Genomic DNA, 23,797 nt, shown 5'->3' with positions numbered 1-23,797 from the left:
GCAATCACCTCTGAGGAGTACCAGGAAGCAAAGGTGGCCATTCCAGCTCTCCAGGTCTCCAGGCCCTCAAGGCCTGGCCTCTGCCAGGGAGTGGAGGCTGTGGCTGAACCAATCTTGGGACAAAGAACCCTGGAAGGGGCATGGGAAGTAGGCAGGAGGTAACTCGATTCTCTAAGGAAATGAAGGCTGGATTAGGGCTGTGGCCTTTGGCCTTTGTCCCTTACCTGGCTCTAGGCTGCCTAGTTCTGTCCCTTGGAATCTAGAATGATCCTGTGGATGGTGACTGTAATGAGAGGAGAGTGGTTATTACTGAGCCTTTTAATTTTCCAAATCTCCACACATCTGTTAAACTTCCTGGGCAAGGAACTTTCCAAAGGACACAGGGCAAAGAACGGTGCTGGGATTCCTAACTTAGAAAGGCTCGCCCCAGAGTACCATCACTGGGTGTCACGCCATGTGTTCCCCAGTCCTCAGGGCTTGGGACAAGGTCTCCTCCTTGCAGCCGTGCTGTGTGTCCAGGGAGAGAGGGCCAGACACTCATGAGGTAGCCCTTGCCAAAGCACAGCACAGTCAGGCTGAGGAGGAAGGAAGGCCTGCCTGTCAGGAACCTGTAGAGCAGACCCAAGTGGACACAGATGCTCCTGCCCTGGAGGAGGCTAGGAAGGCTTCCTGGAGGAAGGGGAGGTGGTGGCTGGGCTGAAAGGGATAGAAGTGCAGGATGGTGGCCCGGAAGTGTTCCTGGCTTTCTGGTTCCAGGAACACTCCTTCTGAGTCTTGCCTATTTGGTGACAGGCAACCAGGCTTGTCTTGTCTTCCCCCCTCCTCCCAGTCTTCACTGAGAAGGGGTCTATGGGTCTCTACTTCACTTACCCAGGAAGGGCTCCTTCACATGTGGGATTCCTGATCAGAGGATGAGAGAGGCCTTTGGGAGACCAAGGTCAAAGTCAGTCTGCGTAGGCTGACTGGAGGTGGTGGAAGCAGGCCGGCTCAGGCTTTTACCTGACAGTCCATCATGGTGCTGGCTGGCTGTAGCTTGGGCCTGCTCCAAGGAGGATGGACTGCTTGCCTGTGTCTTCAGGAAGTGTCCCTGGGCTGGGGGACTCTCTGTCTGCTCAGGAAGCTCTGTGGAGGGAGGCGGGGAAGGAGAGAATAAACAGTGCTGTCTGGGTTTTCTCTCTTGCCAGGCCTAGGCGGGGAGCCTCCCTAGAGCCTTCCCTTATATGGCTGGGCTGCTCCCAGCTAGGAGCCGGCCATGCCTCCCCCCCCACCCCCCCTGCTGCTCACAGGGCCCAGGCCACCCTGGGTCTGCCGCTGCTGGTGGATTACAGATGTGTACCAATACAAACCGACTCCTGCCTTGGCCTCCAGCTGCTCTGGGACAGGTTTATCTGGGCTAGGGCTGCAGGAGAGGAGCACTAGAGAGGTGGGGTTTCCTGGTCCTGACCTCATTCATGACTATGTGGCCTTGGCCAAGCCCATTCCTTCTTGGGGCCTCAATTTCTCTCTGTGTCATGTGGGAGTAGAGGAAAGAAGGGATCCTCAGCTATGCTATGATGTAGGAACTTATACACTGGACTTTGGTTGAGGGGAACAGGGTGGGAGATGTTACAGGACCTGACCACATCTATCGGACTAAGAAGGAAGTGAGGTGGGATTTGAACGTGGGGCTGTTTGACATGAAGGCCTGGTTCTGTATAGATTGAGTGGTCAGCTCCTGTTGGTGGAGATATTCAGCCATCATCCATGCCCTACAAAGAGATTGCTCTGGAGCCACTGTCCTGGAAAACTAGAGAGGCCTAATGCCTGATGACCCAGTCCAAAAGGAAACAGTTCCATTAAGCAATGGTAGCAAAGGGCCATAGGTCATTCATCTGGGTGTATTTAGTCATTACACAGGCCTGGCACAGACTCAGGGCTCAGGAGAGGGGTGTTGTGAAGCCATAGAATGAAGCAGCCTCTGTGAGCACATCTGTGTCCTGGGCATAATCCTCTCCTGTGCAGGGCTGGTCTAAAGGTTGAACAAAGGATTGCATCAGCTGGACACTAGTGGCTCACACCTAATCCTAGCTACTCAGAAGGCTGAGATCTGAGGATCAGGGTTAGAAGTCAGCCTGGGCAAGAAAGTCGATGAGACTGTTCTCTGCAATGAACCACCAAAAGCCAGAAGTAGAGCTGTGGCTTAAATGGTAGAGTGTCAGCCTTGAGTGAAAAAACTAAAGGACAGCTCTCAGGCCCTGAGTTCAAGCCCCCATGCGTGTACACACACACATACACCAATGTATCATGGTAATGGTGCTGTGGCTCAAAATTGTAAAGTGCTAGCCTTGAACAAAAAGAGCTCAGGGACAGTACCTAGCCCAGAGTTCAAACCCCTTCTTCCCCCCCAAAAAAATGACTAGGAGAGAGCAATGGAAGGGGCGACATGGTTCAAAAAGAATCATACTCATTACCCGATTTATGTAATGGCAACCCCTTTGGATATAAACTCTACAATAACAATTAAAAAAATAATAAATGCATCAAAGCCACCGGTGCTTGCTGACACCATCCCATGCTGTGTCTCTGGGCTAACCACTTCCCACCATCCCTGCTGCGCAGCCTCTGGAGATGAGGGGTGGGTGCTCTTGGGGCCTGGGATGTGGTAGGAGCTTCAGGCTGGGCCTGGGTCGTAGGCGAGCAACAGTAACTGTGGGAGAGGCTGTGGAAGGGGAAGGCAGGAAGGAGGTGGAGATGGAGGGGGTTTTGCCGCTGGGAACAGTTCAGCCATGGGCCTCACACAAGCACTAACATCCTGTGTGCTCTTCGGCAGCCCTGGAACCTCCCTCACCCCATCTGTCATCCTGGCGTCTGCAGACCTAGGCCTCTTCCGGGGGTCGGGGCTGTCACTGTGGGGAGAGGCCGCAGCTGGCCCCTCCAGTGCATGGGCCTGCTTAGTGTCAGGCAGACGTCCTGGGGCTGATGAGGGGGCGTCTGCAGCCCTCCTAATGCAATTTGCTTAGACTTGTGTGTGCAGCACATTGGCTAGCGAGTGAGCCGGGGTGTGCACATTCACGCACACGTGTGAGCCACGCAGGGCTCAACAGGTGGGCTGTGTTAGTCAGACAGACTGGGCCTTGGCCTGTATTCCCGGAGATGGAGCCCAGTCTGCTTTTTTTCCTTTTGCTCACTTTCAAAGCTTCCTCTGAGTTTTCCAGACTCCCCTTTGCCAGTGCCTGTCCATGTAACTCCTTTTCTCCCGGGCCTCAGTTTCTGTCTTTGAGTATTTGTTTGTGTTTGAGCTGGTAGTGGGACTTGAATTCAGGGCTTGAGTGCTATCCCTGAGCTTTTATTTTTTCCCCTCAAGATTGGCATTCTAGCACTTGAGCCATGTCTGGCTTTTTGCTGGTTAATTGGAGGTAAGAGTCTCCCAGACTTTTTCCTGCAATCCCCAATACTTAGATTTCAGCCTTGTGAATAGCTGGGATTACAGGCATGAGCACCAGCACCTGGCTTCCCCAGCTATCTTATGGAGCCTGTATTTCATGCCACCAGCTCCACTCAGAACAGGAGAGTACCTTTATCAAGTGGCGAGCTGAGAGTCCTGAGGGGCATGCAGAAAGCCACAGACATCCTTCTCTGAGCTCCACTGAGGCAGACTGGCGCATGCCAGGGACGCAAGCCCTCAGTGATCAGGTTTGCCATAATCATGCCTGGAGAGGCTTGTCTCTCCTTATCTAGAGAGTGACCCTGTTGGTTCCCCACTGGGCATTTGCTGGCTATGCTACTGGCGGTGGGGGGGGGGGATGCTTATCTCCTCCCACTTGACCTACCATTGCTTGTTACCAGCCCCAACAGCCCTGAATTGTTCTTACTTTCACCTGCAGCTTTCCTTTGATTAGGTCCTTCATGGTTATCCTGAGGCCACTCTGGGAGATGCTATGGGGTATGTGGGCCAGTGGAGCAGGAGCACTCTTAGGTCTATAACCAGGGCTGCCAGCTGCCTGCCCCCTGCTCCCCAGGCGATTCCCATCTGGCTTTCTTGCTTGTCCTCCCATGCCCAAGTGGTATGGTGGCTCCCCACCACCAGTGCCCCCTTGCCTGAAAGGAACAATGGTTCCACCTGTCAGGAGGATGGAGGCCGCCTATGGCCAAAGTCCTGGCCTCTGAGGCCCTGCTTGACCTGCCAGGCACTGAGGGAAGGGAGGAAGGACTGGCTAAACTTCTGCGTTTCCAGGTCCCATGGAATCAGTGGTTTGCAGGTAACATCTGCCCAGCGGTGTCAGAAACAGCTCTGCAGGGTCCACCCACCCAGCTGTGCCCAGAGCCTGGGCTGTGACCTGCCAGCTGACCACAGAATATCAGCCATTGTCAAATCTGATGTCGCTAGCTTCAGGAACAACTGAGGCCGGGGCTCCCAGCAAGCCGCAGGACCCAGCTCTTCCCTGGTCTTCTCTAGAGGCCCTCCCTGGCCACCGCTTCCCTTTCCCACATATATCCTTTGGCCTCCAGGACCGTGAGCCTTGAATCTCACCTCTAGCACTTATTAGCTGGGTGACCGAGGCACTTCCCTGAGCCTGTGCTTCAGATCTTATTTGTGAAGGTCAAGTGAGCTTAGACATCAAGCGGGTGTAGGGTAAACTCACAACACACAACCCATTATGACTCCATCCCATGATGAGTGGCAGATGGGGCTAGGGGGAGGAAGCTCAGAGCGGGGATGGGGCTGCGGATGGACAGAAGCATCTAGAAGAAATGAGGATTTGGGTAGTGGGGGCTGCCACGGAGGGCCCCTCCTTGTATCTCGCCTGTGCACTTTCCCTCGGCTTCTGTTCCAAGAGTGCCCTCCACCCCCAGTCACCCTGTAGAGTTCACCAGCCTCACACGCTCCCCACTTCCTCCCCAGGGAAGGGCCTCCCCCCCCCCATGCCTGGGCAAGCCTGGGAATGCAGCTTGGGGCGGAAACAGGCAATGCAGGGAAAAGGGAAAAGAAGAGAAGAAAAGACCAAGTAAGTCTGGAGCCCCATGTCTGGCCTGCAGTAGCTCAGGTTCTTAGTGGGAGAGTGGGAGGGGTTTAGAGAGCAGACTACTTGTGGTTCCCCTGACCCTGGCTAAAGTCTGGGAAGAAGGAGGAGGATGGAGATTCTCACTTACGTGGCTGCCTGTGTGCCAGGTGTCTGGGATGTGCTGCTGCCCTAGCAGTGGCTCTCCATGTGCCTCCTACTATCTAAGACTTTCCATTTGAGCCCTGCAGTCTCTATGAATTAGGTGCTTTTCTTATCCCCATTTTACAGATGAGAAAACTGAGGCTCAAGGGCCATGTGTCACTGGAGGCAATGGCAGTTGCTCTACCTTTATTCCATGGTATTTCTCCTCTGCATGCTGGACATTTGCTGTTCAGTTGTTGAGTTTGAACTCAGGGTCTTGCACTTTCTAGTCAAGCACTCTACCACCTGAGCCATACTCCTAAGTTATTTTTCAAATAGGATCTCACACTTTCCTTCCTTCCTTCCTTCCTTCCTTCCTTCCTTCCTTCCTTCCTTCCTTCCTTCCTTCCTTCCTGCTTGCCTGCCTGCCTGCCTGCCTTCAATTCTTTTATTTATGCCTCCCAGTTTACCACACCAAGCTTATTTGTTAAGATAGAGTCTTGCTGACTTTCTGTCCTGGCTGAACTTGAACCTCAATCTTCCCTATCTCTATTCATGAGGATCTGGGATTTACAAGGTAGAGCCACTATGCTTAGCCCTACATATTTTGTTTTTTTGGTGCTAGTCCTAGAAATTGAACCCAGGGCCTGGGTGTTATATTCGAGCTTTTCTGCTCAAGGCTAGTGCTTTACCACTTTGAGCTACAGATTCATTTCCATCTTTTTAGTATTAGTTAGCTATGAGTCTCATGGACTCTCCTGCCCTGGTTGTCTTTGAATGAAATCCTCAGATCTAAGCCTTCTGAGTAGCTACGATTATAGCATGAGCCACTGATGTCTGGCTGTGTATGTGTTTTTAAAACGGCAAAAAAACCAAATCCCTTGCCATCATAAAGGTGTTGCTTCTGTCTCTGTCCTGTCTGAATGGGACGAGCAGCAGGCCTGGAGCTGGGTCTCTTGAAGAGTTGTATGCTGTGTGATCATACATAGGTGCATAATGTTGGGGAGAAGACTGGATATTATGGTGTCCAGGGTCCTCACAGGTCACATCCAGCCCTCACTCACTCCTGAAGCAAACCCCAGGGAGCAGACACGGGAGGGTTTCAGCACAGAAACCTTAAGTCTTGAGCTTTAGTAGTTCATGAATGCTAGTCTCACATCCATTGTTCAGATGAGAAAACTGGAGGCTTAGCAAAGCAGATTCAGAGACATAGGCAGTTACAGACCCAGCTGTTATTCGGCAACTGACCTGACCTCCTCTAGTCCTGGAGAGATCATTATCATCAGATATTAGAGGGGCCCCAGGAGGAAGGTGGGAGAAAAGAGGGCCGTTAAATTCCCTTGGCTTTGAAGATGGAATAATCATGACTTCCTTCTCCAAATAGCTTTTGGCCCTTCCAAGAACCAGATGGCGGATGTTTGGAATGTATGCTGTAAACACTGTTTTTGAAGTGGGGGAGGCGGGGTGCACATTCTCCAAGCATCAGAAAGAAGATCTGAGGTAAGCAGGGGGCTGGAGAGAGAGGAAAAGATTTGGGGGAGTGAGGAGCAGGGAGGAGGAAGAAGGAGAAAAGAGATGAGAGGTGGGAAGAGAGGGAGAGCCAAAGGGAAGGTATGCTGATAGGGTGAGCAGGAGAGTAAGATAGAGAGGGAGGCAGAATGAAGGAGAGTAGATGAGCCATGGAGGGGGCTCTAGGGTGCAGGCAGGACAGCCATCTTGAGATCAGGAACAAGCCCTTGAGTTTTCTAAAAATAGCTCAGCCTTTCCCTCAGCTGGGGCTGGCAGCAAGGATGAGAGAGGCATGCCTGCCCTTTTATGGTAAGAAATGTTCAGATGCTCAGAGGGAAGCTGGGCAGAAGCCTACAGTCTGGATGCAGCCCAGCAAATAGGTCTTGGTAGGACAGGGATGGTAGGGTGTGACTTGGTGGGATTTTCTGGTCTGGTACCAATCATCTGTGAAGAGAGGGTTGATGTGAGGTGCAGCAGGGGCTGCCCTCCCCAAACCACAGCAATCTCAGAAGATGTCTCATGCTAGAGAAGATGGGCTACTAGAGACATCTGGTCTACCTGGTCTCCCTGTTTGATGCAAGAGGAAACAGATCCAAATGGGAGGAGATCGTGTGGGCTTATTCCTTTTCTGGGAATTTGAACTGTTGAGGTAAATTGGCGGCAGGTCTATAAGATGTCAGTAAGGTCCATGGAAAGAGCTCTGATTTGGGAATTAAGAGACCCAGGTCCACTTCCAGTTGGCACAGGACTTGTCTTGTGACCCTGAGCCATCTGCTGAGCCTTTCTGATCTTAGCTTCCTTGTTAGCTTTCTATCTTGCTGAGAATTTCATCATAGAAAATGCACAGTGTACCTGCTTCCCAAGCTGGCCCACTTCTGATGCCAAGCCTGGGAGGGCACAGTCAGAGAGAAGACCCCAGGTGATTGTGGATAGAATCCCTACTTCTCTGGCTAGCTGGACACACTAAGGCCATGAGAACCTCATGCTAACGATCATGAGGAGAGCTGAGACAGAGCAAGAGCAGAACCTAGCACCTGCCGCTAATCCCACGTGCTTTTCCCACCTGGAAAGCTCAAAAGAAGCCCAGGAGGAAGTGGCCACTTTGGCAAGATGATCTGGAGCCAGTCTTGGGCCTGTATCTCTTTATGTGGGATGTCAGGCCAGAGGCTCTGATGGGCTTTGTTTACTAATTTTGTGCTGCTACTAGAGCTTGAATCCAGGGCCTTGCCCTCTTGCTTGGCTTTTTCACTTACAGCTGATACTATATCACTTGAGCAATGAATGCCTCCTGTCCCAACTTTTGGCTGGTTAGCTGGAGATAGAGTCTCATGGGTTATTCTGCCTATGCTGGCTTTGAACCTTGATCTACTAGTTGTCAGCCTTTTTTGTATCTAGGATTATAGATTTGAGCCGCTGACATCGGGCTCTGATGGCTCTGAAAGGACTAAATGTTTTGGACTGAAAACTTGGACTATTTGTTAAAACATCCACTAGCTTACTTAGATGAGCTTTACAGTTAGTACGAAGCAGAGAAACATTGCCCAAGGGCTCCAGTAGCCTCACCCTGAAATCCTTCTGCTTTTTTTGCTTTGTTTTGTTTTCAAGCCCCAGGAAGTCCTGGGGCTTGAATGAAGCTCAGGGCCATGCTTTCACTTAGCATGTTGGCATAAGGCTGGCACTCTACTGCTTGAGCCACACCTCCACTGCTAGCTTCTTGCTGGATAGTTGGAATTAAGAGTCACTCAGATTTATCTGTCTGGGCTGGATTTGAACCATCATCCTTAGATCTTAGCCTCCTGAGTAACTAGGATTACAAGCATGAGCTACCAGCACTCAGCTAACATTCTGCCTTTATTCTAGCCACCCCTGAGCTGACTCTGAAAGACCAGCTTGAACCCAGGCTTAGGCAGCTCTGATTTTGAGCTTCCAGAGATACTTGCATCTTGACAGGCACCCACTCCAGGCCTAGTTAGGCCCATGCCTTCTACCATTTGACCATCTGCCTCCCTGGTCCCTGGAAGCTATGCATCCCTTCTTCTGACTCAGCCCAGGGAAGGAAAAATACTTGCCTTTCTCCTTCCTCCCTCCTTCCTCCCTCCTTCCTCCCTCCTTCCTCCCTCCCTCCCTCCCTCCTTCCCTCCCTCCCTCCCTCCCTCCTTCCCTTCCTCCCTCCTTCCTTCTTCTCCTTCCTTCCTTCCTTCCTTCCTTCCTTCCTTCCTTCCTTCCTTCCTTCCTTCTTTCCTTCCTTCCTTCCTTCCTCCTTTCTTTCTTTCTTTCTTTCTTTCTTTCTTTCTTTCTTTCTTTCTTTCTTTCTTTCTTTTTCTTTCTTTCTTTCCCATAAGACTGTAACTCAGGGCCTGTGCATTGTCCCTGAGCTGCTTTTTCTCAAGGTTATCATTCTGTTTGCACCCAGCTCCACCTCTGGCTTTTTCTGTGCTTAATTGGATATAAGAGTCTCATGGTTCAAGCCCCATGACTGACAAAAAAAAAAGAAGAAAAAGAGTCTCATGGACTTTCCTGCCCAGGCTGGCTTTGAACCATGATCCTTAGATCTCAGCCTGCTGAGTAGCTAGGATTACAGGCATGACCATCAGCTAGATACTTGCTTTACTTTTAGGTCTCCTGTGACATCCTGCCTAGCACTGGGGGAAAGGATGGAACAGAAAAGAGAAGGGGGAAGGGCATCTCAGTTCTGAATTAGCAGCTTTCTTAGGATGCTGCTGGAATTTCTCTGCAGCCTCTCTGGAGCACGTGAACAGGGCTCCCAGAAGCCTCCCTTCCATCTTGCTGCCAAATGGTCCCCAGGGACCTTGTTCTCACAATCTGACTCCTGATCTCTTTGCTCAGGCCTGGGGTCCCTTGGGAAGGGCAGAAGGCAACAGTGGGGTATAAAAGGAAGTTGTAGAGGTGGGGGAGGAGGGGAGTTAGGGAATCCCAAGAGGTTCTTGTGCAGTCAGGGCAGAAGTGATACTATGTCTAACTGGAATGTGATACTCAGAAAGCCTGGGGGCCTCGACTTCCCGCTGTCCCCTGGTAGCCAGGCTGGTGGTAGGAAAGACTGTGAGGTCTCTGATGCTGGACTCTGCTCTGTGACAACCCTGTAATTTTACATGCCTCTGGTGACAGGACTGACCACTTCCAAATCTTCTTGTCCTTCTCTGGACAGACTATATCCCACTGTCTTCTGCGGGGTTCCCTGCCCTGGATTCTGGGCTGCAAAGAAGTTCTAGCTCAGCTGGGCCAAGCCTGTAATCCTCGTGACTCAGGAGGCTGAGGTCGGAGGATCATGGTTCAAAGCCAATCAGGGCAGGAAAGTCTGCAAGACTCTTATCTCCAATTAACCACCAGAAAGCCAGAAGTGGCGCTGTGGTTCAGAGTAGTAGAGTACCAGCCTTGAGTGGAAAAGCTCAGGAACAGCACCTGGGCCCTGAATTCAAGCTCCACACTGCCAAAAAAAAAAAATTAAAAAATGCTCCAGCTCTTCAGCAAGCTGTTGAGAGGTTTGAAGTTGGTGATTATAGAACATGGCTTCAGGTGTCTCCTCCCCTGTGAAATCTCCTTTCTCCACCACCTGATCTCTGAGTATTACCTGATGTTCTGCTCACTCCCCTGCCCGGGGCACTTGCCCAACAGTGTAACAAGCCTAAAGAAAGGGATCCAAGAAGTAGAGGTATGGCTCAATGGTAGAGCACCAGCCTGGAGTGAAAAAGCCAAATGAGAGTTCAAGCCCCGAGTTCAAGCCAAGTACCAACACGCACACAGAGACGCATACAGACACACAGAGACACGCACACAGAAACACACAGAGACACACAGACATGCACACAGACACACGCATGCAGAGACACACAGAGACACACACACAGAATTACATTGAAATATTGTCAGGTGTTAGTGGCTCACATCTATAATCCTAGCTACTCAAGAGGCTGAGATCTGAGGATGATGGTTTAATTAACCAGCAAAAAGCCAAAAGTAGAGGGGTTGTCTAAGTGGTAGGGCATAAAGTCCTGAGTTGAAGCCCCAAGAGAAACAGAAAAAGGTACTGACAGCCAAGAGGACTTTTCTCCGAGTCAGGAGCTTTTTTCTGACTAGCAAAATCATTCCACAACCCCAGCCTTCCCCTTCTGCAATCTCTAGCCTCATGAGTCTTCAGTTCCAGCCCTAAGGGCCGCTCTACTCTCTCTTTGCACCCCCATCTTTCCTCTTCTGTCCCCTGGAACATGGGGAGTGCCCTGCTGCCCTGGCCTCCTCCAGGGCAGGGGCTTCTCCCACTCTGCATGTATCCGCTGTCCACATTATACACTGGATGGCCTGGGCTGTCCCCGTGCAATGGAGCAGGGCCCCATAGGCTCACAGGCCAGGGGGCTTTGCAGGTGTGCTGACTGCAGAGCCAGGGCCGGGTCCCAGTGTCTGGTCTCCTCCTCTTGTGCAGCTCATCTCGGGGTCTGCTGGGCCCCATGGGTAGTGAGTCATATGCCTGAGGCCTGCAGGCTCTGGGAAAGCAGCTCGGGTTTGAGCGGTATCAGAGCCTCATCTTAAGACCAGCAGCCTTTTTTTCTGTGTGATTTTGCTGGAGGCTGGGGAGAGGCTAGTTGGGGTGCATGGGGAGGGGGTGCAGGATGATTTACAGTTTGGCACTCTCTGTTGTTAAGTAGTGGGTTAGCTCACTGCTTCTCCAGTGGCTGATGGATGAGGTGGGACAAGGGGCAGCCCCGTGCTGATGTGGTTCCCAAGGCATGCTGCCCCTGTTGGGCAGAGGTTTAGCTGGGGTCTACATGTTCAGCCCTGAGTGTGGCTGAGGATAGGGGGACTCTGTTCTCTCACTGTAGCAGCCGATGCTTAGTCTAGAAGGCAGCTTCCCCAAATGCCACAGGTTCTTCCCATCAGGCAGGTGAAAGGCAGAACTGGTCTGGCTCACACACCAGCTGGGATGGTTCTAGAAGGTAGCATTTTTAGGTACAAGGTTCTGGAATCAGCCAGACCTGGAATGGAGTCAGTTTGGCCTTTTATAAACTCTTATGACTTTGGGAAAATGGCTGAACCTCTCTGAGCCTCTAGATGCACTGAGAGATAATGCTACTTACCTCGGAGTACTGGGCAAAGGGTCGGGCACAAGAGACAACCTGATAAATGTTGCAGTGGGAATTGAACCCAGGCCCTAATGCATACTGAGCAAATGCTAAGCCGCATCCCTAGCCCAGATATGATTATGATTCTTTTTTAAATACACAGGACAGGGAAGTTTATTTCCCCATACCCAAAAAAGAGCTGGAACCCAGGAGGTTCCCCTCTATGTAGGAAGCTGCCAATAGTAATCATAGTGGAGCAGCTATTTTTATTGAGCACTTACTATAATGCTGGTCATTGTTCTAAGGGTTCCCAGAACTTTAGCTTGTTTAATCCAGACAACGTGATAAGCTAGTGAGGTAGAAACTCTTTTGTCATTCCTGCTTCCCATAGCATGTCAGAAATGGCCCTAGGTCCTACCGCTGCTTTAAGGTGAATACAGGATTCAAACCTAGGAAGCTGTGTCCCAAGTAGCCCTTGTGCCTTTGTTCTACTCTCTCAGCATTTAGCCCCTCCTTGCTCCATGCCCTCATCTTGCAGACACAGGGATTCCCCCAATCCCAGAAGAGAGCCTGCACAAGGGGCTTGAGTCTGGTGCTGGTAACTCATGACTAGCTATTCAGGAGGTTGAGATGGGAGGCTCATGGTTCAAAACTAGGCCAGAAGCAGAGCTGGGACTCAAGTGTAGAGTATTAGGTCTTGAGTGAAAAATCTAAGGAACAGCACCCAGGCCATGAGTTTAAGCCCCAATAAAAGAAAAAAAAAGGGAGGAAGGGGGCAGGGAGAAGGAGCTTAGATGAGCTGGACTCTGTGGGCTAGAGTGTTGCCCCTCCAGGCACACTTGGAATTGGAGAAAAGGTTTCTATTTGGTGACTGTGGCTGCCAAGAAGCCTCTTTTGCAAGCAGAAGAGGGATGGGCCTCGTTGATCTTGCAATGTGTGGTGGTGAGCGGGGCTCTGCGGGGCTGTCTAGACAGGCTGTTAATGGGCGGCAGCCACTGTGGGATCTCTCCCCCAAATTCCTGCAGCTCTCCAGGTCCCCCAGGAGACCTCTAGTTGGACCAGGGCCACTGTATACTGTTGGGCTGGGGAAGGCCACATGGGCAGTACTCATTCTACCCCAGGGCCTGAGTCAGTGTCTGCAGCTGGGGTGCTCTGCTGGGGCAGATGTTGGATTCCAACGGACATGGTGAGGCAGCATCCTGCAGAACACACACACACACACACACACACACACACACACACACACACACACACACACACACACACACACACACACACACACACACACACACACACACACACACACTACAACACTACATTTTTTTTCTTTTTAATTTTTTGCTGGTACTAGGGCCAGTGCACTGTCCTTTAGCTTTTTTGTGCAAAGCTAGTGTTCTACCACTTGAGCCACAGCTCTACTTCTAACTTTTTGGTGATTGATTGGAGATGAGAGGCTTACAGGAGCTGGGAAGGTGGCTCAGTGGTAGAGTGCTTGCCTCGCATGCATGAGGCCCTGGGTTTGATTCCTCAGCACCACATACACAGAAACAGCCGAAGTAGCTCTAGTGGTAGGGCACTATCCTTGAGCTGAAGAGCTGAGGGATGGCACCCAGGCCCAGAGTTCAGGCCCCACAACCGACAAAAAGAAAAAAAGAAAAAAGAGCGAGAGGCTTACAGACTTTCTTGCTTGGGCTGACTTTGAACAGTGATCCTCAGATCTCAGCCTTCTGAGTAGCTAGGATTATAGGTGTAAGCCACCGGCATCTGTCTCGGACACACATTTGTATTTTCTTTCTTCCTTTTTCTTTTGGCTGGAGATGGAACCAGAGTGTCATGCATGGTAGGCAAGTTGTCTCCCACTGAGCTACATCCCCAGGGCCCTTCTTTATATTATTAGACATATATGATGCACACAAAATAAACGAATGTGTCACATATGCCTCAAGCAAGAGGACTGCATCCAGTAGCTGTTCACTTTGCTGGTGGGATTTATACTTGGTTGGGTCACTGATGGAGTGTGAAGCTGGCAGGCCATGTCCTGGGCCCAGCAGCCCTGTTCCACGTGCAAACCCCAAAGAACCTAGCCCCTATGTACTAGGAATGGCACATAGGACTGGAAAGAGCGCCCGTTGGACACAGTTTTTCACCGTGGGCCTGTCTGAACCATCCAAAGCCTGAGCAGAACGTTCAGATGTGAATTCACAGGAGGTAGCCAGGCACAGGCCCCCAACCCAGCAACAAGGACCTCAGAAACACACTCAGAGAGGCCCATGGCCTCCAGAGGCTTCACACCATGGCTCATTGGTGGCTCAGAGGCTTGGGACTTTCTGTTCCTCATAGCTAAATGTATTAGCTCTTCCCCTGAGCTGGCCTGGAAGGGCAAGGGCTGATTTTGCCCATAGAGTGTCAGTATGGCTCAGGGAGCAGTGACAAACTTGCTTCTATGCTGGGACAGAGGCAGGCAGAGGGAGATCAGCGGCCTCCAAATGAGAAGGCTTGATCAAGCCCTGGGACATTCTTCCCCATGGCCTCAGTTTCTCCCGTAAGGCAAACTTCATCCTCATCACGGAAGAGCTGCTCAGAGCTCCCCACCTGGATAAGCTGCTGTGTTAGAATGGGCTGAAAGCATCATGCTCATCCTGGCCTCGGTCATGCTGGGAGAATGAAGGGATCATCAAAATGACTCAGCCCAGTACCTGTTCCTGGAAGTCCAAACATACTCTGTTCCTTGGCATAGGCTTTCTCTGGAATGACAAGATGGCCAGGGGCAGGGCAGGAGGTAGGAGTATCCTGAGAGGAGACAGCAATTTGGGATAGCCAGCAGACACACACTAGGTCCAAGCTTAATGTGAGCCGTGTGACCTTAGGTGTGTCACTTGTATTCTCTGTGCTTCTAGAACCTCACCTGTGCAAAGGGGATATACACACCTAGCTCACAGGGTCTCGGGAGAATTCAGGGAATTATTTCTCTCTCTCTCTCTCTCTCTCTCACACACACACACACACACACACACACACATCAATCATATATGAGGCCCCTCCATAAATTAAAGCAATAGAATTCTTCTTAGGTCCTGCTGCAGCTCTGCACTAGTTCTCTGTGTAAACTGGAGCTAGGGCTTTGGTGTCCTTGCTTGTCTGGAAAGGTCCCAGGCTGCTCCTTTGTGTGGGAGTCACTGGGAGCTGGGGCAGCAGCCCTCAACCCTATCTGTAGGTACGTGTGCATCACAGCTGTCCATGCACGTGGGACACGCAGCCACTAGGAAGGGAGGCACCACGTCGCCCTTTTGATCGCCAGCTGAGGGCTCATTCCTTCTTTTTCTTTTTTTTTTTTTTGTCGGTTGTGGGGCTTGAACTCTGGACCTGGGCACTTATCCCTCAGCTCTGCAGCTAAAGGTGAGTGCTCTACCACTTGAGCCACAGCGTCACTTCCAGTTTTCTGAGTGGTTTATTGGAGGTAAGAGTCTCATGGACTTTCTTGCCTGGGCTGGCTTTGAACCGAGATCCTCAGATCTCAGCCTCCTGAGTAGCTAGGATTCCAGGTGTGAGCCACCAGCGCCCGGCTTTCATTCGTTCTCAACTCTAACTTGAGAATTTGCCCTGCATCTGTCTTCAGCAGTTCTGGGCCACCCCTTCTCAGGGCCTCCTTCCTTCTTCCTAAACACAGCTGAGAACATTGTGTATAAGAAGCGTGGGACCTAGTGTGGACACCTCAGCCCTTGCTCTCAGGGGCGCACATCCCTTGTTCCTCTATAAAGGAGGAAGCAAACACTTGTAGATGGCAGGTGATTCATCAGTAGGTAAACAAACCAGAGTTGAACCCAAGCAGCTGGATTCTAAAGCCTTCTCTGGGTCATTATGGCCTTTCACTTGTGTGATCAGAAGCAAAGTGAGGGCTGGACAGCCTGGCACTGGAAGAGTGGGCCTGGATGTGGCCCCTGCGCCCTGATTGCTGGGCCAGACATCAGCCCCATGCCAAACAGAGGCTGCGCCAGGAAAAGCCATTGCAGCCACTTCAGCCACCCACCCGCAGCCACTAGATCATCAAAGCTCAGCACCCCCAAACTCCCAGGCTCGGATTTCTATTCAGGCCCTGTGCCCATGACCAAAGGGTGGACTCCTGGGGGAAGTTCCAACCCTCCTGCCCCTCAGTCTCACGTGGACTGGAGCCACACCTTGTACTGGGGCCACTTTGTCTAGTGGTTTCCTACTGGCCCAGAGAGGGAAGGATGCCTGGCCTGGGTCATACAGCCAGGCACTGAGAACACAGTTGAGGCAGGGTCCCTGCTGTCCCCACGCACAGCCAGACCCCCCACCCCCTCCTCCTTCTGCCTCTCCCTCACTCCCCAGCCTATATCACAGATCCTCCAGCTTTGGGTCTTGAAATCATTATTTTGAAAACATTTTCCAGGATGCCCAGGCTCTTGGTGCTGTGAAACCAAAACTTCCTGGGCAGAGCACGGTGTGCACGGAAGCTTGAAAGACAGACCCAGATTGGCCCCAATGGGGGCATTGTGGCAGGATGCAAACTATCCACCCCTTCTACCCCATCCACACACAGCAGCAAGAAGACCTTGGGCCCCACAGCACCACAGAATTACAATGTGGCCATTATTACCGATAGTCACAGAGCAGTTAGCAAGAAAACAAGGACAAGATTTCCAGATGTGGCCTCCCCCTGGTGGGGGGTGGAGCCCTTCACGGACCCCATGTCTAAGGTTGGCTCTTACCTTGCCTGGGCCTGGTCCAGGTGTGGCTCCTTGGGGCCTGGCGATGGGGACCAGACTGTCTGGGGAATGGTTGGGGGGGGTAATCACTGCTTCTCAACTAATCCGACTCAGCCTCTAGCACTCCTCACTGCCACAGGGGGTATTTTTAAGCAACCGGTACTGGACCCCCCTCCCTTCAGCCCCTTGCTCATGGCTCCCTGGCCATGGAGGCTTCTCTGCCTTTTACCTTATATGAGCTGAAGAGGCAAGTCTGGTGTTGGGGTGAGGCGGGTGCTATGTCCTCCCAGGGCCCCCCATTGGCCAGGCCGCTGGTCATGTGACCACCTCGCCTTGACCTGCCCCTGGTGCCGAATGTTGCTTTTACCCCCTAAGGAAGGAGTGGTTGACAATTTTCATATTTCTTCTAAATTTGGAGATTTCAGACAATGCTGGGAGCCTTGGCTCCAGCTGCCACGGCCCATGTGGAAGTCATTAAGCTGTAGGGGGGGGGCAGGAGGAGCTGGGAGGCCGGGAGAAGAGGGGGAGGCAGGGGGATGGGGGACAGGCTCCAGCCTGGGAACGCAGCACACTGCCTGGGAGAAAGCTGTGTGTGAGAATTTCCTTCCTCTCCCTGCCTAGCCCCTGGGTCCTAGGCCTGGAGGGAGAGTTCTAAGATTTTCTGGGAATCGCAGCAAGGAAGACCCCCAGCCCCAAGCCCTGGTGTCCTAGCGGTGATGGGAATAGCATGGGATACTGTGGAGAAAGCAGTTCCCTCCTGCAGCAATCCAGATACCCTTCTGCTTGTGCCAATAAGGCCTGGACAAAGACTTGAATTCAGGGCTGCCCTTCGGGGAACTCTGTCCCTAAAGAATGACCCCTCTCCATAGACATCTTTCTTATTCTGCTCGGCTCTTACGGATGCTTTAGCATTTTCATTCCTCAGTGCCTTTGCACACGCTGTTCTCATTGCCTGAAGTCGCCTCTGTCCAGATCGAACCAAGTGGCCTTGGTTGGGTCTTTCCCTCTCTGCTCTCAGTTCACTTCCAGGAGCTGTTTCCCTAGACACCTCCGGATACCTTACAGCGTATCTCTGTTTGTTTCCCTCAGAGAACTCACTGCGTACTTGCTTTGTCTCCATGTTTGCTGCTCTAGTTTCTTGATGTCCAGCTCTTCACTCTGGTGGGAGAATGGTCAGTAAAGACTCTTGAAGGCAGCCATCAGCGGGAGCCCTTGGAGCGCTCCTCCCCATGGCCAGCTGTGCCATCCCATCCCTGTCCTTCACGACTCAGGCCTTCCCTTCTGTGGCCATGCAGCTGGGAAGGAAGAATGCTGCCCATCTCCCTCTTCCTGGAGGACACAGGCAGGGCCTCTCTGCCCTTCTGTACCCCACCCCCACCCCAGGTGGGAAAGCCTTCCTTCACCACCTCCTGGGGAAAATCTGGGCATGGCCTACAGGTGTGCTGCCAGCCACATCCCCTGTGTGACACGAGGATGCCAATGGCCACCGTGCTGTGCCATCAGGAGCGGCTCAGCTCCACCCTCTACTGCCCATGGCTGGGCTGACTTAAGGCCAGAATGGAGGGCTGTGTACTCACCCAAGAATGGCTATGAGGAAGAAGTGAGCCCATGTGCATGAGGGTTTAGTCCAGTGCCAGCATCAGAGCACCTGCTACCAGAGGAAGATACTATGTATTCATTTATTTACTCATTTTTGTGTGCATGCCTTTTCTGGGGCTTGAACTCAGGGCTTAGCTGCTGTCTCTGGCCTTTTTTTTTTTGCTCTATCACTTGAGCTATAGCTCTGTTTCTGGGTTTTGGGTGGTTAATTGCAGGTAAGAGTCTTACAGACTTGCTGCCTGGGCTGGCCTCAAACTGCAGTCCTCAAATCTCAGCCTCCTGAGTAGGTAGGATTATAGGTGTGAGGCATTGGCACCTGGCCTTTAGTTTAGTTTTTTGGAGGCAGGATGGGGATTGAACTCAAGGCCTCACAATTGCTAGACACCTCTAGCCCTTTTTGCTTTAGTGACTATTATTTATTTATTTAGTCAGTCCTGGAGCTTGAACTCAGGGTCTGGGTACTTAAGCCTCTCTGTGCTCAAGACTAGCGCTCTGCCACTTGACCCATAGCACCACTGCTGGCTTTTTCTGTTTATGTGGTATTGAGGAATCGAACCCAGGGCCAGCATGCTAGGCAAGCACTCTACTGCAAAGCCACATCCCCAGCCCCTATTTATTTACTTATTTATTTATGTACGTGTGCTGGTTCTAGCACTTGAACTCAGAGCCTTGAGCTCTTGCTCAGCTTTTTTGTTCATGGCTGATGCTCTATCACCTGAGCCACATCTCCCCTTCCAGCAGTTTGCTAGTTAATTGGAGATATGAATTTCTTAGATTTGTCTGCCTACCTTTAACTTTGATTCCCAGATCTCAGCCTCCAGAATAGCTCTTGTTATTATTATTATTATTTTTGTTGATCATGGGGCTTGAACTCTGGGCCTGGGCACTGTCCCTCAGCTCTTCAGCTCAAGGCTAGCGCTCTACCACTTGAGCCACAGCGCCACTTGTGGCTTTCTGAGTGGTTTATTGGAGATAAGAGTCTCATGGCCTTTCCTAACAGGCTGGCTTTGAACTGCGATCCTCAGATCTCAGCCACCTGAGTAGCTAGGATTACAGGCGTGAGCCACTGGCACTTGACACTCTTATTATTTTTTTTTTTTTTGATGGGATTTTTCTTTTCTTTTCTTTTTTTGCCTAGGGCTAGCCTAGGGCCACTAATCTTCCCGTCTAAGCCTTACTCATGGCTGGGATAATGGGCATGTGCCACCATGCCTGGCTTATTGATTGAGACAGAGTCTCACTAACTGTAGCCTGAGTGTACTCCACTCCCTGTCTCCTGAGTAGCTGAGGTAGAAGGCGGAAGCCATCTCTCCTGGCCCATAGCAGATATCATCATGGGGTGTGGTGCAGGAGCCTGACTTACAGTAGATGCCATCTCTCCCTTCCTGAGCTGAGAAAATGGATCCCGCCCTGTTGGGAAAGGTGCTGGGATGATCAAGTCTGGTAACTCCCTCCTCCCCATTTCCACGTATCCCTGACTTTAATACTTCAAAGGGCCGCCAACAGCCCAGGGAGAAGGCGCAGCCAATCCAACACCAATCCAACACAATTCCCTCTGGGGACTGTGAAACCGAAGCCATGCCGCTCTATATTATAATCAGAAAAGAAAACATTCCCGTGAGGGTGTGGGGAAAGCCAGTGTGTCAGCTAGCTAGCGTGCTCACACACCCATTGTTCTACCTACGTGGGAGGCGTCAGGAAGCGCACCGAGGCTGAGTCTAGGGGCCTAAGTCCAGCATGGAGAACATAAAGACACGTGTTCCCCCACATACACCCAAAACCAAAAAGGCCAATTATCAACCCAGAGGATCAAAGAGACAAGGACTTCAAAGGAGAGGGGTCCTGGTACCAAAAATATTTCAGATATGGTGGTGCAGGCCTATAATCTCAGCACCAGAGAAGTTGAAGAATACATTTGTGCCCAACCCCACCTGGCTTTACCACAGATTTTCTGACTGCTGGGTGTGTGCACTCTCAGAAGTGTAGCTGACTGCAGTGCTGGAGTAGCTTTGGCATTTCTGGCTGCTGAAGCAGTGGGGCTCTCCACACTCCACCTGGTAGCTTCTCTGTCTTTTTTCAAATTAAATTAATTAATTAATCAATTAATTTTCGTTGATCGTGGGACTTGAACTCTGGGCCTGGGTGCTTCCCTGAGCTCTTTTGCTCAAGGCTAGCACTCTACTATTTTGAGCCATAGTGCTACTTGTAAGTTTTTCTGTCTTGATTAAGAATCTCTGCTGCTGAATTACAGACAGAGAGCAAGTTCGGGGCCAGCCTAGACATAGACATAGAGTGAGAACCTGCCTTGAAAGAAAAGAAGAGGAAAAAGAGAAAGGAAGAAAGGAAGGAAGCAAAAGAAAGGAAGACAGAAAGAAAAAAGAAAGAAAGAAGGAAGGAAGACAGAAAGAAAGAAGAAAGGAAGGAAGACAGAAAGGAAGAATGGGAGGAAGGAAATAGAAAGAAGGAAAGAAGGAAAGAAAGAAAAAAAGAAAGGAAGGAAGGAAGGGAAAAGGAAGGAAGGAAGGAAGGAAAGAAGGAAGGAAGGAAGGAAGGAAGGAAAAGACAGAAAAAAGGAAAAAGAAAAAAAAAAGAATCAAATGAAGCTGGGTACTGGCACTCATGCCTAATTACTTGGGAGGCTGAAACTTAAGGATCACAGTTCAAAGCCAGCCCTGGGAAGAAAACTTCATGAGACTCTTATGTCCAATTAATCAGAAAAAAAAGCAAGAAGTAGAGGTATGGCTCAAGTGGTAGTCCTCAGCCTTAAGTGAAAAAGCTAAGGGACAATGCTCAGGTCCTGAGTTCAAGTCCTATCATGTGGGCACGCACACACACACACACACACACACACACACACACACACACACACACACACACACACACGATCAAATGGCAGCCACTCCTGATGCAATCTCCACAAACTGGTCTGAAATGTGGTAGAAGCTGTTTTTCTGTCCTGCTCACACTGTCTCTGGGAGTCTGAGCACTTCCCATCTGTGAACCATTCGTGAAGCAGCCCTGAGATCTCTCAGGAGTCAGGGCTGAGATGTGGCTCTGCATATGAGGCAGGTGTCATGGGAGGGGAGGGGAGGCTGTGTCTGGGAGTGTGTTGGAATTGGTGAGTTCTGTGTCCTCTAAGATGTTAAGTGGAGGGAGGAGAAACTCCATCCAGGAGGGTGAGGGAGGATGTGTCTTCCTCTCCATAGATCAGCTTCATTAGTGCAGTAGAACATTCAAGAAGATGGAATCAAAATTAATGCAAGAAAAGCTTTAGGTCAGTGGAAACACCAGGACGCAAGGGGTGATGGAAATCTTGGTAAGGTGGTGAGTTCTCCATCACTAGAAAAGTACAAGTAGAGGCTGGCTGACAACGTGATAAGTCCCTGCTAGCCCCAAACCCTATGAACTTCATCTCACCAGCTTTCTCCTGGCCCATTACTGACTTTATACTAAGTCTACATATAAAGACACTCAGAACTGGGTGCTGGTGGCTCTCACCCATTAGCCTAGCTATTCAAGAGGCTGAGATCTGAGGATCATCATTCGAAGCTAAGCTAGCCTGGGCAGGAAAGTCTGTGAGATTCTTATCTGCAATGAACAACTCAGGAAAAGTTGGAGTGGCACTGTAACTCAAGTGGTAGAGTGCTAGCCTTAAGCAAAAGAAGCTCAGGGACAGTACCTCAGGGCCTGAGTTTAAGCCCCAGGACCAGCAAAAAATAAAATGAAATAAAACAAAAAGGTACTCAGAGACGATGGTGGAGAAACATCTATGTCTTAGACAGGGACATGTCCCCTGAGTTAAAACTGAAGCTCCGTGTGTTCTTTTCTATGAACATAATACTTCAGGGATGAGAGTTTGAACTTGGGATGTAAGTTCATAGATGATGATGGATATTTCTTTTTCTGGTACTAGAGCTTGTACTTAGGACCTTGAACTCCTGCTTGGCTTTTTCACTCAAGGCTGGCACTCTATGACTTAAGCCATACTTCTACTTCTGGCTTTCTGCTCGTTACCTGGACATGGAAGTTTGATGGAGTTTCCTGCCCTGCTTGGCTTTGAACTGTGATCATCAGATTTCATTCTCCTGAGCCGTTAGGATTACAGACATGAGCCCTTTCTGAAATTTGTCTAATCACTTAGTAATAAAGTCAGTTTCTCCAATGTGCCATAGAAAGCTGTTCACGAGATATAATTGAGGGGGTACTTTTTTGAAGTGCTTCATATAAAAGTTATTCAGTCTAATCCCGTTGAAGTCAAACAGTGTGTCTCTGCATGTGTAGTTAAGTGTGCATGCAGCCAGGGACCCTGCTGGAGGTTGAGTGTTCACTCTTCTCTCCTGTGACCTACTACACAGGCATGCCAGGACGAATTTCACTGGCTGGGCTGGGAATGGCAGGGGAGAGTGAGTGGTACTATTGTCCTGAGAAGGATCGAGCAAACCTTCTCTGTGGCTCGCCAGGGAAGAATGGATGTGAAGCTGGAGAGAACAGTGGTGGAACCCAGTTCTCCCAGGTCTTTGTGACTATCTGGCACAGACTGCTGACAGGAAGTGGGAAAGGAAAGGCTGGCATGGAAGAGCCCTGGAGGGTTGGCTGGGAGCTCTTTCCTGGTATATGGGGAATATTAGCTTCACCCCTGGGGCCCCTTTGAGAATTGAGAACTTGACCTGTGACTCAGGCCATAACTCAATAGCATCACTTCCTATTTGATCATTTAGGTCTTTCCAAGTCAATGCATTAATATAGAACAATATGGGACTGGACACTGAGACACTCATTAGGCCCAGAGTACCCTTGGGTGTCAGACAGAGGTGCTGAGCTGCACATCTGACTTCCTGCTATTCCTAGCACAGACAGTGTGAATGTTTCACCACATAGGGCTCATTAGGTTACACTTTAAATGGTGCAAAGGAACACTCCAGTAACACAGGAGAGTGAACATGACTTTACATGTGTGCCAAGATGCAAGAATGTGCCAGTGAAGACCAGCAAAATAGAACAGAGGCTGGTGGCTCACGCCTGTAATCCTAGCTACTCAGGAGGCTGAGATCTGAGGATCGTGGTTCAAAGCCAGCAGGGGCAGGAAAGTCCGTGAGACTCTTATCTCCAATAAACCACTAGAAAACCAGAAATGGTGCTGTGGCTCAAGCAGTAGAGCGCTTGCCTTGAGCTGAAGAGTGTAGAGACAGTGCCCAAGCCCAGACAACCAAAAAAAAAAAAAAAAGAACAGAGTTCTCTCTGTTCTTTATTATTGATTTCTGTATTTGTTTTGTTCCCCAATCCATTATTTTCTACTGAACATTAATTGGTTCTCATTATCAGGATAAACCTAGCAATTATTACCTTATAAAAAGCATATAGTGTGGGCTGGGAAGGTAGCTCAGTGGTAGAGTGCTTGCCTTGCATGCATGAGACCCTGGGTTTGATTCCTCAGCACCCTATAAACAAAAAAAGTCAGCAGTGGCGCTGTGGTTCAAGTGGTAGAGTGTTATCCTTGAGCAAAAAGAAGCTCAGGGACAGTGTCCAGGCCCTGAGTTCAAGCCCCGGGACTGGTAAAAAACAGAAAAAGCATAGCAAGTTCCTGATAGTATTCTTCATGCAAAACTGGACATTTAATGTAGAGTCGATGTGTGTGAAGTGGTACCATCAGGGCTGATTGATTGTAGGAAACAAACCATTCCTGTTCATTTAAGCAGAATAAGAATTACTACAGGAAACTGGGTACTTACAAGTTAGGAGGAATGGAGAAGTTGACTCTAAGCAAGAC

General features: G+C 50.5%; 1 long non-coding RNA gene across 1 annotated transcript; it reads left to right on the top strand.

Moving 5' to 3' along the window:
- The first annotated feature begins 4,707 nt into the window (after positions 1 to 4,707).
- Positions 4,708 to 22,198, top strand: LOC138837328 (uncharacterized). Its single transcript, XR_011375304.1, has 3 exons — positions 4,708 to 4,985; positions 6,508 to 6,623; positions 21,944 to 22,198. It is a non-coding gene; the product is annotated as an uncharacterized lncRNA (long non-coding RNA).
- The last annotated feature ends 1,599 nt before the right edge of the window (positions 22,199 to 23,797 follow it).

This window comes from Dipodomys merriami, unplaced genomic scaffold (assembly GCF_024711535.1).
Source record: "Dipodomys merriami isolate MVZ:Mamm:240054 unplaced genomic scaffold, mDipMer1.0.p SCAF_27, whole genome shotgun sequence".
Lineage (NCBI taxonomy): Eukaryota > Metazoa > Chordata > Mammalia > Rodentia > Heteromyidae > Dipodomys > Dipodomys merriami.
Note: the sequence above shows the minus strand (reverse complement) of the source record. Positions and strands in the feature narration are given on the sequence as shown.